Source organism: Oncorhynchus masou, chromosome 6 (assembly GCF_036934945.1).
Source record: "Oncorhynchus masou masou isolate Uvic2021 chromosome 6, UVic_Omas_1.1, whole genome shotgun sequence".
Lineage (NCBI taxonomy): Eukaryota > Metazoa > Chordata > Actinopteri > Salmoniformes > Salmonidae > Oncorhynchus > Oncorhynchus masou.
In genome coordinates, this window is record NC_088217.1 from 45,611,035 (window position 1) to 45,626,469 (window position 15,435).

The window sequence follows — 15,435 nt, forward strand, 5'->3', positions numbered from 1 at the left end:
GCTTCTATTCTGTCATTATATGTTGCGCGAGAAGACTAAATAAACCCTTGCTCACCAGAATAATGTCATAAATCGATAGAATGAATGCAACAATCTAGTTGACATTGGTAAAGTTCTCTGTCATCTCTGCTTCTTTCGCGAAGCAAAGACATTTAGGGACCAGGGAGAAAAGGCAATAACAATTTTTTTAAATGACATCAGTTTGTAAGGAAATAGAAAGCTATGAAAATGACCCAACATGTTTATAATAATATTTCAGTTCAGCTTAGATGCATATTTTATGTGGTTGAAATACCATCAGCTTTTATGATGCTGATAAAGATAGCACCTCTACAGACGGTATCTAACTGCGCATTCACATTCTCTAAGATGCTGAAAGAGAGAAATCACATTTCTCCTGTTTTTTACTCCTGTTCCCTGTTAAAAATGTTGCCTACATTTGGTGTATCACTTTACTACAAGAAATGCTCAGGTTCTGCAGTTGATATTATGGCTATGTGAGAGGTTATAGACCTACAGTCAGTGTCCAGATTTCAGTTTCCATTTAACCCATTTGAACATTAGGCTACAGTTCCCTTAACCATAGGCCACAGGCCTATTTGAGGTCCCCGTTTTAGGAGTGTCAAATTTGTATAGCGTCATCCTGCTATCATCCTCTTTCACCACTTCACCAATTCTTTGACCAAATATGACTTTTCTGTCCCTCTCTTCTCTTTATTTTCAACTACCATTTCACAGCTTTTCTCTTACTGAATTAAATTCAGACTTTTTGCCTCTGTGGATTGACATTACCTTTTTCTGTCCATTCCCAAAAGCATTTGGCGATAGGTGTGTAGGAGCGTGTAGAGTTAGGCCCTGAAGTTTAGGAATATGCACTAATGCTAAATCGCCTCAAATAAAATAAATATAAATTCAATGTAGCCTATAGATAGATAGAAATTGCACAATACTGATACGTTTATGGATTTTTTTTAAGGTATTGTTTTCTTTTTATTCACACCCACCCTTCATCCACACAATATGGAATTACCCTAAATCTGCTCGCCCCGTGGATATAACTGTGGGGACTGCGGGATATGAGTCAACCCGAGCATCACTACTAAGTGAGTTCCAGAGATGTCCAGGATACTAAATGAATTTCAGAATTGTCCAGTATATGAATGTTATCCGATGTTAGCAAGTTATTGATTTCATGAACCTTATTTTTAAGGCTACATACATTAATATGGTCTATTCTTAGCCCTTTCGTGGGTAGAATATTGGAGATACATTGTTTAGAGAATAGTCAGTCAATCAGGTGCTTGTAAATGTCAGTTGTTGTATGTGTGTGTGTGTGTATATGTGACTCACCACCTGGATTTGGTCTTATGTAGCAACATTTGTAATGGTGTTTTTTCCATTGGATAAAAGTAATTCTGCTTTGAAAGTTGATAATGTTGTAAACTCACTTTTGAGAAAATGGCTTTTGAATGTTTTGGCATCTAGGGAAGAGCTCTTTGTCTACACTCATTCAGCATTGTTCACACCCTTTTAAGCTTTAGCCCCACCCATCTCGTTTCGCTTTCAGAGCAGTCAGAGTGCAAACTTGACGCTCTGGCCGATGATTTGTTTACCTCTGGATAACGCAAAAACAGCCTAACTAAGTCTGCTGGCAACAATTTCATTAAGCTTTTTTGCCAACGTTTACTGACACCGGCCATGTTCAATGGGTAATGTATACTTTATCTTAAGATATGTAGCTAGATAGGTAAACAATGAACTCAGCTAGTAAGATCACACACAACACTTAATGTTAGCTAATGAGCCAGCCAGCTAGCGTTAGCTAGTTAAACAACAATGAACATAGTGCCAAATCATGTCATTACTACCCTGCATGAATCTGCTGGGAGCTAACCAACCAGGTTCAATGTTAACTAGCTAACATTAGGCTCTAACTAGCAAAGCAAATGGCTCTGGGATATTAATAATAATGTCATACATGTAACGTTAGCTAGCTTGCTAACAGTACACTTTAGCTTGAAATTTAACCACCTGTCAAAATTCGAAACGTGTAATATCTGAAACTTTAGCTAGCTAGACAATCTTACCCGTCCGTATACATTATCATGCATGATGGAAGCATTTCCCTGTCACGGATGCCATGCCACAGTTGTCCTTAGTTTGAAGATGTAATCCGGTGATGGCTAAAGAGAGGGAGAAATACCTATCATACTCTAATTCCACTGATTTCAAAACTAGATCCTCCAGAAAGTGGAGAGCAACACTTATGCAGCTCCACTACACGATACATTTTTAAAAAGCCGTGTTCAACAGGATTACTAACACAGACTGACCAGCTTGACTTATGACACATTTTGTTGCGTTACAGCCTGAATTCAAAATGTATTTTAAATATTTATTTCTCTCACTCATCTACACACACTACCCCATAATGATAAAGTGAACAAAATCTTTTTAGGAATTTTGGCAAATGTATTGAAAATGAAATACAGAAATATCTAATTTACATATTATTCACAGCCCTTACTCAATACTTTGTAGAAGCACCTTTTGGCATTGATTACAGCTATGGGTCTTTCTGGGTAAGTCTCTAAGGGTTTCCCACACCTGGATTGTACAACATTTGCCCATTATTATTTTCAAAATTCTTGAAGCTCTGTCAAATTGGATATTGATCATTGCTAGACTGTAACGGTTTTCTTGACTTGAAGGAGAGGCGGACCAAAGCGCAGCGTGGTTACTATTCGTGTTTTTTTTAATAAGACAACTAAACATGAACCTAATACAAAACAACAAACGTGGAAAACCAAAACAGCCCTATCTAGTGCAACAAACACAGAGACAGGAACAATCACCCACCAACACACAGTGAAACCCAGGCTACATAAGTATGATTCTCAATCAGAGACAACTAATGACACCTGCCTCTGTTTGAGAACCATACTAGGCCGAAACATAGAAATTATTATTAAATTATACTCAAATCATAGAAAAACAAACATAGACTGCCCACACCAACTCACGCCCTGACCATACTAAATAATGACAAAACAAAGGAAATAAAGGTCAGAACGTGACAGTACCCCCCCCCCCCAAAGGTGTGGACTCCTGCCGCAAAACCTTAACCTATAGGGGAGGGTCTTTGCAGACTGGCGGAACTGGCGGCGTTGGGCAGACTGGCGGCGTTGGGCAGACTGGCGGCGCTCGGCAGACGGGTGGCTCAGGCGGCGCTGGGCAGACTGGCGACTCTGATGGCGCTGGGCAGACGGGAAGCTCCGGCAACGCTGGAGAGGAAGGCTCTGGCAGCGCTGGACTGAGTAGCTCTGGCGCCTCTGGAATGAGGGGCGGGAGCTCTGGCAGCGCCGAACAGGCGGGAGACTCCGGCAGCGCTGGAGAGGAGCAAGGCTCCGGCAGCACTGGACAGGCGGGAGCACCTGTAGGGATGAGACGGAGAGACAGTCTGGTGTGGGGGGCTGCCACCGGAGGGCTGGTGCTTGGAGGTGGTACCGGATAGACCGGACCATGCAGGCGCACTCTTGAGCACTGAGCCTGCCCAACCTTACCCGGTTGAATGCTCCCGGTCGCCCTGCCAGTGCGGCGAGGTGGAATAGCCCGCACTGGGCTATGCAGGCGAACCGGGGACACCGTGCGCAAGGCTGGTGCCATGTAATCCGGCCCAAGGAGACGCACTGGGGACCAGATGCGTAGAGCCGGCTTCATGGCACTTGGCTCAATGCTCACTCTAGCCCGGCCGATACGCAGAGCTGGTATGTACCGCACCGGGCTATGCACCCGCACTGGGGACACCGTGCGCTCCACCGCATAACACGGTGCCTGCCCGGTCTCTATCGCCCCCCAGTAAGCACAGGAAGTTGGCGCAGGTCTCCTACCTGGCTTTGCCACACTTCCTGTGTGCCCCCAAGAAATTCTTGGGGCTGACTCTCGGGCTTCCATCCACCCCGCCGTGCTGCCTCCTCATACCAGCGCCTCTCTGCCTTCTCCGCCTCCAGCTCTTCTTTGGGGCGACGATATTCTCCAGGCTGTGCCCAGGGTCCTTTTCCGTCCAATTCTTCCTCCCATGTCCATTCCTCCTTGCGCTGCTCCTGCTGCCGCTTCTCCTGCTGCACCTTGGGGCGGCGACACTCCCCTGGTTTTGCCCAGGGTCCTCTCCCGTCGAGGATTTCCTCCCAAGTCCAGAAGTCTTTATTTTGCTGCTCCTGCTGCTGCCCGTTACCACGCCGCTTGGTCCTGTTGTGGTGGGTGATTCTGTAACGGCTTTCTTGTGGTGAAGGAGAGGCGGACCAATATGCAGCGTGGTTTCTATTCATGGTTCTTTAATAAAGCAACTCCACTTGAACAAACTAACAAAACAAGAAACGTGAAAACCTAAACAGCCCTATCTAGTGCAAACACAGAGACAGGAACAATCACCCACAAACACACAGTGAAACCCAGGCTACCTAAGTATGATTCTCAATCAGAGACAACTAATGACACCTGCCTCTGATTGAGAACCATACTAGGCCGAAACATAGAAATACCCAAATCATAGAAAAACAAACATAGACTGCCCACCCCAACTCACACCCTGACCATACTAAATAATGACAAAACAAAGGAAATAAAGGTCAGAACGTGACCTAGACAACCAGTTTCAGGTCTTCGTGCCTTCGATTTTTAAGTAGATTTATGTCAAAACTGTAACTTGGCCACTCAGGAACATTCACAGTCTTCTTGGTAAGCAACTGCAGTGTAGATTTGGCTTTATGTTTAAGGTTATTGTCCTGCTGAAAGGTGAGTTCATCTCCTAGTGTCTGGTGGAAAGCAGACTGAACCAGGTTTTCCTCTAGGATTTTGCCTTTGCTTAGCTCCATTCTGTTTCCTTTTTATCCTGAAAAACATCCCAGTCCTTAACGATTACAAGCATACCCATAACATGATGCAGCCACCAATATGAACAGTAGTACTCAGAAATGCGTTGTAATGGATTTACCCCAAACATAACACTTTTTATTCAGGACAATAACTTAATTGCTTTGCCATATTGTTTTTGCAGTATTACTTTAGTGCCTTATTGCAAACAGGATTTCTGTTTTGGAATATTTTTATTCTGTACTGGTTCCTTCTTTTCACTTTGGCATTTAGGCTAGTCTTGTGAAGTAACTGCAATGTTGTTGATTTTCCCCAATCTAAGCAATTAAACTATGTAACTGTTTTAAAAACTTCTTCAGGATTATGTACCTGTACAGGAACCAAATCAGCGGAAATTCCAGAGCGCCAACTAATTGTACTTGTTAAAACTCAAACTTTCATTAAAATTCACATGCAGGGTACTCAATTCAAGCCACACTTGTTGTGAATATAGCCAATATGTCAGATTTGTAAAATGCTTTTCGGCGAAAGCATAAGAAGCTATTATCTGATAGCATGCAGCCCCCAGAAACACACAAAGGGGACGTAATCAAGGAAATTAGCGTAGCTGGCGCTACCCAAAACGCAGAAATAAAATATAAAACATTCATTACCTTTGATGAGCTTCTTTGTTGGCACTCCTATATGTCCCATAAACATCACAATTGGGTATTTTTTTTTCGGTTAAATCGGTCCATATATACCCAAAATGTCCATTTATGAACACCGAGAAATCCATGGAAAAAGTCACGTTTCCGAACGCGACGTCATTTTATAAAATTCATAAAGTTGCCTATAAACTTTGACAAAACACTTCAACCTACTTCTGTAATCCAAGTTTAGGTATTAGTAAACGTTAATAAACGATCAAATTGATCACGGAGAGATCTGTATTCAATAGCTAGAAGTTTACAAAACGAAGTCCAGTTCCTCACGGACATTTTTTTCAGTTGCGCACCTGAAGACCGGATGTGCTATTGACTAATCTGACCAAGGATAAAGGGCCCTGGTAATCACAACACTGGCGACGTCGTGTGGAAGCTGTAGGAATTGCAAACACAGTTCCATCATTTATGGCAAGCCATAGACAATACAAAGACTGGCGGATGGATTTTTTCTTTGTAGATTTTGTGATCAGGTTTTCTTGCGATTTTGACAACGGAACTCGTTCTATAGTCACAGACACCATTGAACCAGTTCTAGAAACTTCAGAGTGTTTTCTATGCACACATACTAATCATATGCATATACTATATTCCTGGCATGAGTAGCAGGACGTTGAAATGTTGCGCGATTTTTAACAGAATGTTAAAAAAAGTAGCTCGATCTCCAACAGGATATTATTAAGTCGCCATTGGCCTCCCTGAAATGAGTTAGGAAGGTTTTTCTGTAACCTTTATTTAACCAGGCAAGTCAGTTAAGAACAAATTCTTATTTTCAATGACGGCCTGGGAACAGTGGGTTAACTGCATGTTCAGGGGCAGAACGACAAATTTGTACCTTGTCAGCTCAGGGGTTTGAACTCTCAACCTTCCGGTTACTAGTCCAACGCTCTAACCACTAGGCTACATTGCCGCCCTGTGTCTTTGTAGTGTCTGTGTGTATTGATACACCATCCAAAGTGTAATTAATAACTTCACCATGCTCAAAGGAATATTCAATGTCTGCTCTTTTTTTTTACCCATCTACCAATACAGTGCATTCGAAAAGTATTCATATCCCTTCCCTTTTTCCACATTTTGGTACGTTACAACCTTATTCTAAAATGGATTTAAAAGATACATTCCGTCTTCAATCTACATACAATACCGCATAATGACAAAGCGAAAAACAGAAATACCTTATTTACATAAGTATTCAGACCCTTTGCTATGAGACTAAAAACAGAGCTCAGGTGCATCCTGTTTCCATTGATCATCCTTGAGATGTTTCTACAACTTGATTGGAGTCCACCTGTGGTAAATTCAATTGATTTGACTTGATTTGAAAAGGCACACACCTGTCTATATAAGGTCCCACAGTTGACCATTTCAGCAGAATTGAAGGTCCCCAAGAACACAGTGGCCTCCATCATTCCTAAATGGAAGAAGTTTGTAGCCACCAAGACTCTTCCTAGAGCTGGCTGCCCGGCCAAACTGAGCAGTCGGGGGAGAAGTGCCTTGGTCAGGGAGGTGACCAAGTACCTGATGGTCACTCTGACAGAGCTAACCAGTTCCTATGTGGAGATGGCAGAACCTTTCCAAAGGACAACCATCTCTGCAGCACTACACCAATCAGGCCTTTATGGTAGAGTGGCCAGACGGAAGCCAATCCTCAATTTAAGGCACATTACAGCCCGCTTGGAGTTTGCCAAAATGCACCGAAAGGACTCTCAGACCATAAGAAACAAGAATCTCTGGTCTGATGAAACCAAGATTAAACTCTTTGGCCTGAATGCCAAACATCACATCAGGAGGAAACCTGGCTCCATCCCTAGGGTGAAGCATGGTGGTGGCAGCATCATGTTGTGGGGGATGTTTTTCAGCGGCAGAGACTGGGAGACTACTCAGGGTAGAAGGAAAGCAAAGTACACAGAGATCCTTGAGACTGGGCAAAGCTTTACCTTCCAACAGGACAACAACCCTAAGCACACAGCCAAGACAACGCAGGAGTGGCTTCGGGACAAGTCTCTGAATGTCCTTGAGTGGCCCAGCCAGAGCCTGGAATTGAACCCGATTGAACATCTCTGGAAAGACCTGAAAATAGCTGTGCAGCGACGCTCCCCATCCAACCTGACAAAGCTTGAGAGGATCTGTAGAGAAGAATGGGAGAAACTCCCCAAATACAGGTGGGCCAAGCATGTAGTGTCATACCCAAGAAGACAGTGCTTCAACAAGTACTGAGTAAAGGGTCTTATTTGATTTGATTGTTATGTATGCTTATGCAAATGTGATATATATATATATATATATATATATATATATATATATATATATATATTTTTTTTTTTTTTTGCAAACATTTCTAAAAACCTGTTTTGCTTTGTCATTATGGGGTATTTGGTGTGTATTGTGATGAGGAGAAATATACAAATTAATCAGTTTTATAATTATTTAACTAGGCAAGTCAGTTAAGAACAAATTCTTATTTACAATGACGGACGAGGAACAGGGGGTTAGCTGCCTTGTTCAGGGGCACAACGACAGATTTTTACTTTGTCAGCTCAGGGATTCGATCTAGCAACCTTTCAATTACTGGCCCAACGCTCTAACCACTAGGCTACCTGCCACCCCATTACAGCCTTAGAATAATAAAATGTGGAAAAGTCAAGGGGTCTGAATACTTTCCAAATGCACTGTAGGTTCTTTGCGAGGCATTGGAAAACCTCATTGGTCTTTGTGGATGATTCTGTGTTTGAAATTCACTGCGTGACTGAGAGACCTTACAGACAATTGTCTGTGTGCGGTACAGAGATGAGATGAGTAATTTAAAAATCATGTTAATTAAACACTATTATTTTACACAGAGTGAGTCCATCTAACTTATTATGGGACTTGTTAAGCACATTTTTACTCCTGAACTTATTTAGGCATGCCATAACAAAAGGATTGGATAACTTATTGACTCAAGACATTTCAGCTTTTCATTTGAGATTAGTTTGTAAATATTTCTAAAAACATAATTCCACGTTGACATTATTAGGAATTGTGTGTCGGCCAGTGATAAAAAAAATCAATTGAATGTTTTTTAAATTCAGGCTGTAACACAACAAAAGGTGGAAAAAGAGGAGTGAATACCTTCTGAAGGCCCTGTACAGTACATTATAATGGAGAGATTTAGGGATGTGTATGGAAAATTGTGCTCTGTTTCATTCTGACAGGTTTGTGTTTGTTTGTGTAAGTGCATGCGTGTATGGGTTTGTGTGTTTATGGTGTGTGTGTGTGTGTGTGTGTGTGTGTTGAGGTTGGGAATGTATCAGGGCTGTGCACAGACCTTTTCGGGGGCAGGTGCTCAAAAAATAAATAAAGGGCAACTGTCACAGATTTGTTGAGCAATTATGACTTTGATTATTTAATTACATAAAAGCAATAGATGGCCACATCTTAATGACTAATTCAATTACACATCTTTAACGCAAATGTAACAACGACTTGCGGGCGGTGGGTTCAGAACAACAATGACAAAAACTGCATACAAAAAGTGACATTTAATTTTTTTACCCAAAACTAAAGAGCACTTTAGAGACTGGAAGGGTGAAGGGGATTGTGCTCTGCACAGGTAAAGCTCTATCTGCGCACTTGCCTGATGTGCATTTGTTTGTCCATTAATGCATATTCCTCTCTGCAGCTTGTTGGTGTCTGATCCTCTTAAGGGGCCATGCCAGCCAGCCTTATAGAAGTGCCAGGCTCATAAATATGGTGCCAAGCTCTCCCTCTCCTCTCCCGCCCTCCAGCATTAAGATTGATCCCTGGTTCCCTCCCCTTTCTTTCTCTCTCTCCTCTCCCTGGCCCTGCCTTTATGAGCCTGTGAATAGGTGAAGCACACAGGCTCCAACAGATGGCCAGAGCTGCCCTGATTCACTCACACACACACCACAGCCACATGAATGAGAGCGGAGCGAGAGAAAGAGAGAGAGGGAGACAGGGAGAAAAAGGTGAAGCTGAAAACTAGAAAGAGAGGAGAACGATATAGGAAGAAAAGAGTGGGAGAAAAGGAGAAGGGGAGGAGAGAGAGACGGGAGGACAACGAGAAGAAAAAGAGATTGCAAGTCAGAGGGAGTGTAGGAAAACGATAGAGCTAGAGCGTGTCAGAAGTGTGTTGGAGTGAGTGATAAAAAGTGCAAGAGCGCAAGACAATAAGTGATAGAGAGGGAGAGGGAGGGAGAGACAGAGATGCGGCGAAAAGGGGAGTGAGGCGAAATTGAATTGTAGATAGAGGGACCTTCTCTCCTCCTCCTTCCCTCCCTCTTTTATCAATCTCCTCTGAAACCACGCCTCCCTCCTTTCACTTGGGTGTGCATCTATAACAGTGGGCGGCTGTGTGGGGGATAGACTCTCAGACTGCCAGCAGAGCGGACAGTAGGGCACAGGACAGGAGTGTGCCAAGACTGGTCAGAGCAGGTGTATGCCTGTGTGTGAGCTGACGGACGGAGCTCTGTGTGCGTCCTGTGTGTGTCGCCTCACCCGCTCCACCCAGGGACATCGCTTCTGAGGAGCACAGCTGGGAGGTACAGTACTGTAGCGTTGCTCTACTTTACACTTCTCCTTTGCTCTCCATTGCACTCGCCTCCATTAGATTGACTTTCACCTCCACCACCACCTCCACCAGCATCATCATCTCGTCAGCGTAACAGTGGAGGAGGACGTCAACACTCACATGCATGTGGCACTGAACTCCTTCACAAAGTATCTGACTTTGCGTTGGGCTGTTGTGGAATAGACGTATCTGCAGTTTGGATCCATCCATTCATTATAAGTTGGTACATTAAATGAAAAGTCATTATAAATTAACAGTCACATTTTCATTAGGCATGTAGCTTTGTTATAAGTATTGCTACAGTAAGTCACTGTATCATGGTGGTGGGTGACATTAGAAACCAATACTGTTCCTAGTAGCAGAGTGGTTCAGTTATTTTATAATAGGGCACTGGTTGTAAAGATGATTCTGACATGATGAATTGTCATTTCCTCAAGTTGACCATTTCCCCCAGGTTTATCAACAGTGGAGTTTAGGCGATTGATCCATCTTGTAGAGCTTTGTTCTGCCAACACTGACTCGGGTTCCTACTTGTTCTTGGTGTAGTTTATGTTTTTTTGTGTATTAGTTTTGGTAACGGTATTGTTTCGATTCTCTCTCTGGTTCGCATTGACATAATTGATCTTGAATTGATATATTGATGAGTGTTCATGTACAACAATTATCCCAATACAATACAAAGAAGTTACTGGTTTGAATTGCTCCAAATGTGTCAACTTTTTATACTTTTGTGAGATTGAAGTGAATAAAACCATACTGTTTCTGTTCCAGTAAAACCGCTCTACTATTCCAGGCAGTAGGCTAGACGAGGTTAGATGTTTACATAATGTTTTGTCAGTGTCTTTATGGGTGAGAAGGATCAGGCGGTAGTGAGTGCTCTCTGAGTGATGAGAGAGAGAGTAGAGGGCGCTGGTTGTGACCTGGACCTGAAATATTTATTGCTGAGACTGGATGGCTGCCTGGCTGGCTCGCTGGCTGCTGTTTACTGACTGGAGGGATGAGGGGATGGAGGGCCTTTGGTTAGTGGTGGCAGAAATCAGTGGTTAAGACATTCATTATTTACTGTGCACTCTGCAGCTGGAGGCTGGATCTAACCCCCAGATCAACTGGCCTCTTTTCTCTGCTAGAGTGGAGAAGACTGCTCCTGTTTTGTCTACCTGTCAGCTAACCCCTAGGCACTCCTCTAGTTCACCCACACATACGCACACACACACACATGCATACACACACACACACACACACACACACACACACACACACACACACACACACACACACACACACACACACACACACACACACACACACACACACACACACACACACACACACACACACACACACACACACACACACACACACACACACAGTAGACATCCCAGTACCTTGTATGATCTGTCTCTCTTTCTCCTCACACACACTCAGCAGGAGTCTTGACCTGGAGACCTGTTGGAAGGCTGTCTGCTGTGGCTCAGAGTGAACGTGTAAAAAGACTTATGGACTCCACAGAGAGGGTTGCTTGTGTAGGCTATGTGTAAAAGGAGAGAGTGTGCTTGGAGAGAGTTTGGTTCCAAGCTCTACATACTTGTATTCATCTAGAATGTTCTGTAGGTTCTGCATGTAGAGGCTGTAGAATTGACCGTTGTTGAATTAAGTACAGGACACATCTGGTGTCTCCCAGCCAGGGGGAAGATATATTGGCAGGCCATGACACACTAACCACAGAGCCAGCCAACAGTGTCACACACACACACACCACACACGTACAGTGACAGGAGGCAGATTCCGGTAACAGTCACAAAACTCAAGGTGACATGGCTGGCTGTCTGACTCCTGCCTTTAGTGTGGCTGCTCACTTTACCTCCACTTTTCATTAAGCTGGTTAGGTCGAACATAGGCCTACCTAGAGGATGAAGGTGGTGAGGTGATGAAATGATACTCAAAGACTGAGATGCAAAGAGCATAATTCAAATTTGAGAATGATTTGGACGATGGTGGAGGATTGTGACTGTCTACACCCTGATACTACTGGTCATCTAAGAAAATATGTTGAGTAATGTAATAAGTGAGACCTGTAACTAGTGCTCCTGTTCCCCTCTGAGTTTCCTGTTCAGCGGTATGAGCTGCTGTGAGCTGGGCCTTGTGATGAGAAGGTATCTGGAGATCACTGTTTAAATCTCAACCTGCAGCTCTTCTCTTTAATGATAGGGGCTGAGATGACCTCTTTATTGGATTTGTTTTGTTATTTTGTTTTGTTTTGGGTGGTTACAGGTCAATTGTTCTTTGACGAGCACCAATCATTCTCACTTTTGATAACTCTAATGTTATCATTTCTAATAGTAATTGTATCCACTGGCGAATTGAGAGAGAGAGAGAGAGAGTGAGGTGATTGCAGTCCAAGAGCCAACATGTTTTTTGCGGCCGTGCTGGCTGCCAGCAGTAATCGTATCATATTGATTGAGAAATTCAAGGAGCTACCGTTGTTAATCGATGCAAAGCATTGAATATTTACATTCATGAAATATTGACAAAATTCATTTCGTAAACATTTCCCCAGAAGCGTTTAACTGCAGGGCACTCCCACATCATATGAAGGAATGTGTCTCCCTGATTTTTGGGACACAGTGTAGAGTTGGGAGTATGGGCCAATTTCATCGTAAAACATTTCCTTGGTATTAAATAGTTGGTGAGCAACCTTCAAATGTATAAGTTGATGGTGCAAAGTATGGGATGCCACGGTCATTTTTTTCCCCCATATTCTGTTCTAGTTAAAGGGTTACCTTTACCCTAGACCATAATTTTGTATGATTAGCTCAGAATATGAGCTTTCCAGAAGTTGTTTAAATATTATAGAGATCAGCCCTTTCGTGAGCACAGATAATTTATTTATAAATCCCATCAATGTATGGTTCAGTAGTTGGGTTTCCCAAGGGAATCCATTGGCCAGTACAGCTCATCTAAGTTGTAAATACAGAAAAAAAGGATTTGTCTGGTAATGTCTTTCGAATCTTGGAATCTTTTCAAACCATTACTGTCCATGATATCGGCAAGGGTAAGGATTCCACATTTAGATCATTGGGGGGATGCAAAAGGCCACCCTCCAGATCACAAGGGATTATTGTGAAATATTGGAGTATTGGCATGCCATTCTGATTCCCAGTTACATTGTTTTTCAATTTTGCACAAACTAGATATTGTGTGAGCTATAATAGGACAAAATGTAGTTTACATTGTTTAAAATGGATATATATATGCAAAGACCACCTCATCCAGGCCAATAGGAGACACCCTATTTATCTCTATTCTCAGACAGGGGGTGGAAGAATCATGTCTAAATCAATTTAGGATGGGATGAAATGCTAGTGCCTGGAAATCAGCTGTGGTTATATATTTATTTTGACAATAGATATTCTGTCGGTTGAAGCAACTGTGATATTAGTCCATCTACTGAGGTCAGATAGAGTTTATTTGATAATTTCAGATGAAGCTGAATTTGTCTATGATCTTCATAGACACCTGCCGGGGCGGCAGGGTAGCCTAGTGGTTAGAGCATTGGACCAATAATCAAAAGGTTGCAAGTTCAAATCCCTGAGCTGACAAGGTACAAATCTGTTGTTCTGCCCCTGAACAGGCAGTTAACCCACCATTCCTAGGCCATCATTGAAAATAAGAATTTGTTCTTACCTGACTTGCCTAGTAAAAATAAATTTAAAAAGCTATAGTAAGATATCATCAGCATATAATGAAATGACGTGATCTGTGGAATTGAGAGATATTGGTGTAATTTCTTTCATTTGTCAAATTGCCTTGGTCAGGGGCTCCATAGACCATAAAAATAGGAGAGGTGAAATGGGATCACCTTGCCTGCTACTTCTAGTTATTCTAAACAGAACAGAGCAGGTACTGACTGTTATTACTATGGCTGAAGAATTGCCATAAAGTGTTTTTATTAAGCCAAGTCCCATATGTTCCAAAACTGACCAAAGATATGATCATTCTAGTCTATCAAAAGATTGTTCTGCATCAAGAGATAGAACTGTCTAAGGTGCTTTGGTTTCTGATGAAGCATGTAAGATATGTAATAGACGACGGAGGTTATCTGAGGGTATTCCTTTAAGGAGCCCTCTTTGGTCCAGATTTACCAGTTTCGTGACATTTTTTGAAATTAGATTAATATCTGTGTTTATCAAAGACAGAGGATGATAAATATAAAAAGCTAAATTAGTGCTGGATTTAAATCACTTCCATATTAAGGTTTGTGAATGGCTGTGTTAATCATTTCAAGTAACAGTGGACATAATTGGTTACAAAATGTTAAATACTGTAGACCTCAGGAGGATGGCCTCTTTGATTTGTAACGCGGTTCTTCTATCTCCTCCTCTGACGAAGAGGTGAAATAAGGATCGGACCAAAATGCAGCGTGGTTCGTTCGATACATCTTTAATGATGAAAAAACACGAACAATACAAAACAACAAACGTCGAAAACCGAAACAGCCCTGACTGGTGCAACAAACACAGAGACAGGAACAATCACCCACAAACCCAGGCTACCTAAATATGGTTCCCATTCAGAGACAATGACTAACACCTGCCTCTGATTGAGAACCATATCAGGCCAGACATAGAAATAGACAAGACATCCAACATAGAATGCCCACTCAGATCACACCCTGACCAACCAAAACATAGAAACATACAAATAAACTATGGTCAGGGTGTGACAGTACCCCCCCCCCCCAAAGTGTGGACTCCGGCCGCAAAACCTGAACCTATCAGGGAGGGTCTGGGTGGGCATCTGTCCGCGGTGGCGGCTCCGGTGCTGGACGTGGCCCCCACTTCACCTTAGTCCTTCCCCACCTTGTCCGCTTCCGTGACCTCCTAGCCACGGCAACCCTACTAAATAACACGGGACAGAGGGGCAGCTTGGGACAGAGGGGCAGCTCGGGACAGAGGGGCAGCTCGGGACAGAGGGGCAGCTCGGGGCTGAGAGGAAGCCCAGCACTGAGAGTAAGCCCAGCACCGAGAGGAAGATCAGCCAGGCAGTTGAATCCAGCAGATCCCATCTGGCTGGCAGTTCTGGCAGATCCTGGCTGACTGGCGGATCTGGAAGAGTCTGGTTGACTGGGAGATCTGGAAGAGTCTGGCTGACTGGCAGATCTGGAAGAGTCTGGTTGACTGGCAGATCTGGAAGAGTCTGGCTGACTGGCAGATCTGGAAGAGTCTGGCTGACTGGCAGAGTCTGGCTAACTGGCAGATCTGGAAGAGTCTGGCTGACTGGCGGATCCTG

The 15,435-nt window shown here is 43.2% G+C and overlaps 1 pseudogene; it reads left to right on the forward strand.

Moving 5' to 3' along the window:
• Positions 1–9,583: 9,583 nt before the first annotated feature.
• The window catches only part of LOC135542124 (extracellular sulfatase Sulf-2-like), a 61,178-nt pseudogene continuing 55,326 nt past the window's right edge, over positions 9,584–15,435 (forward strand).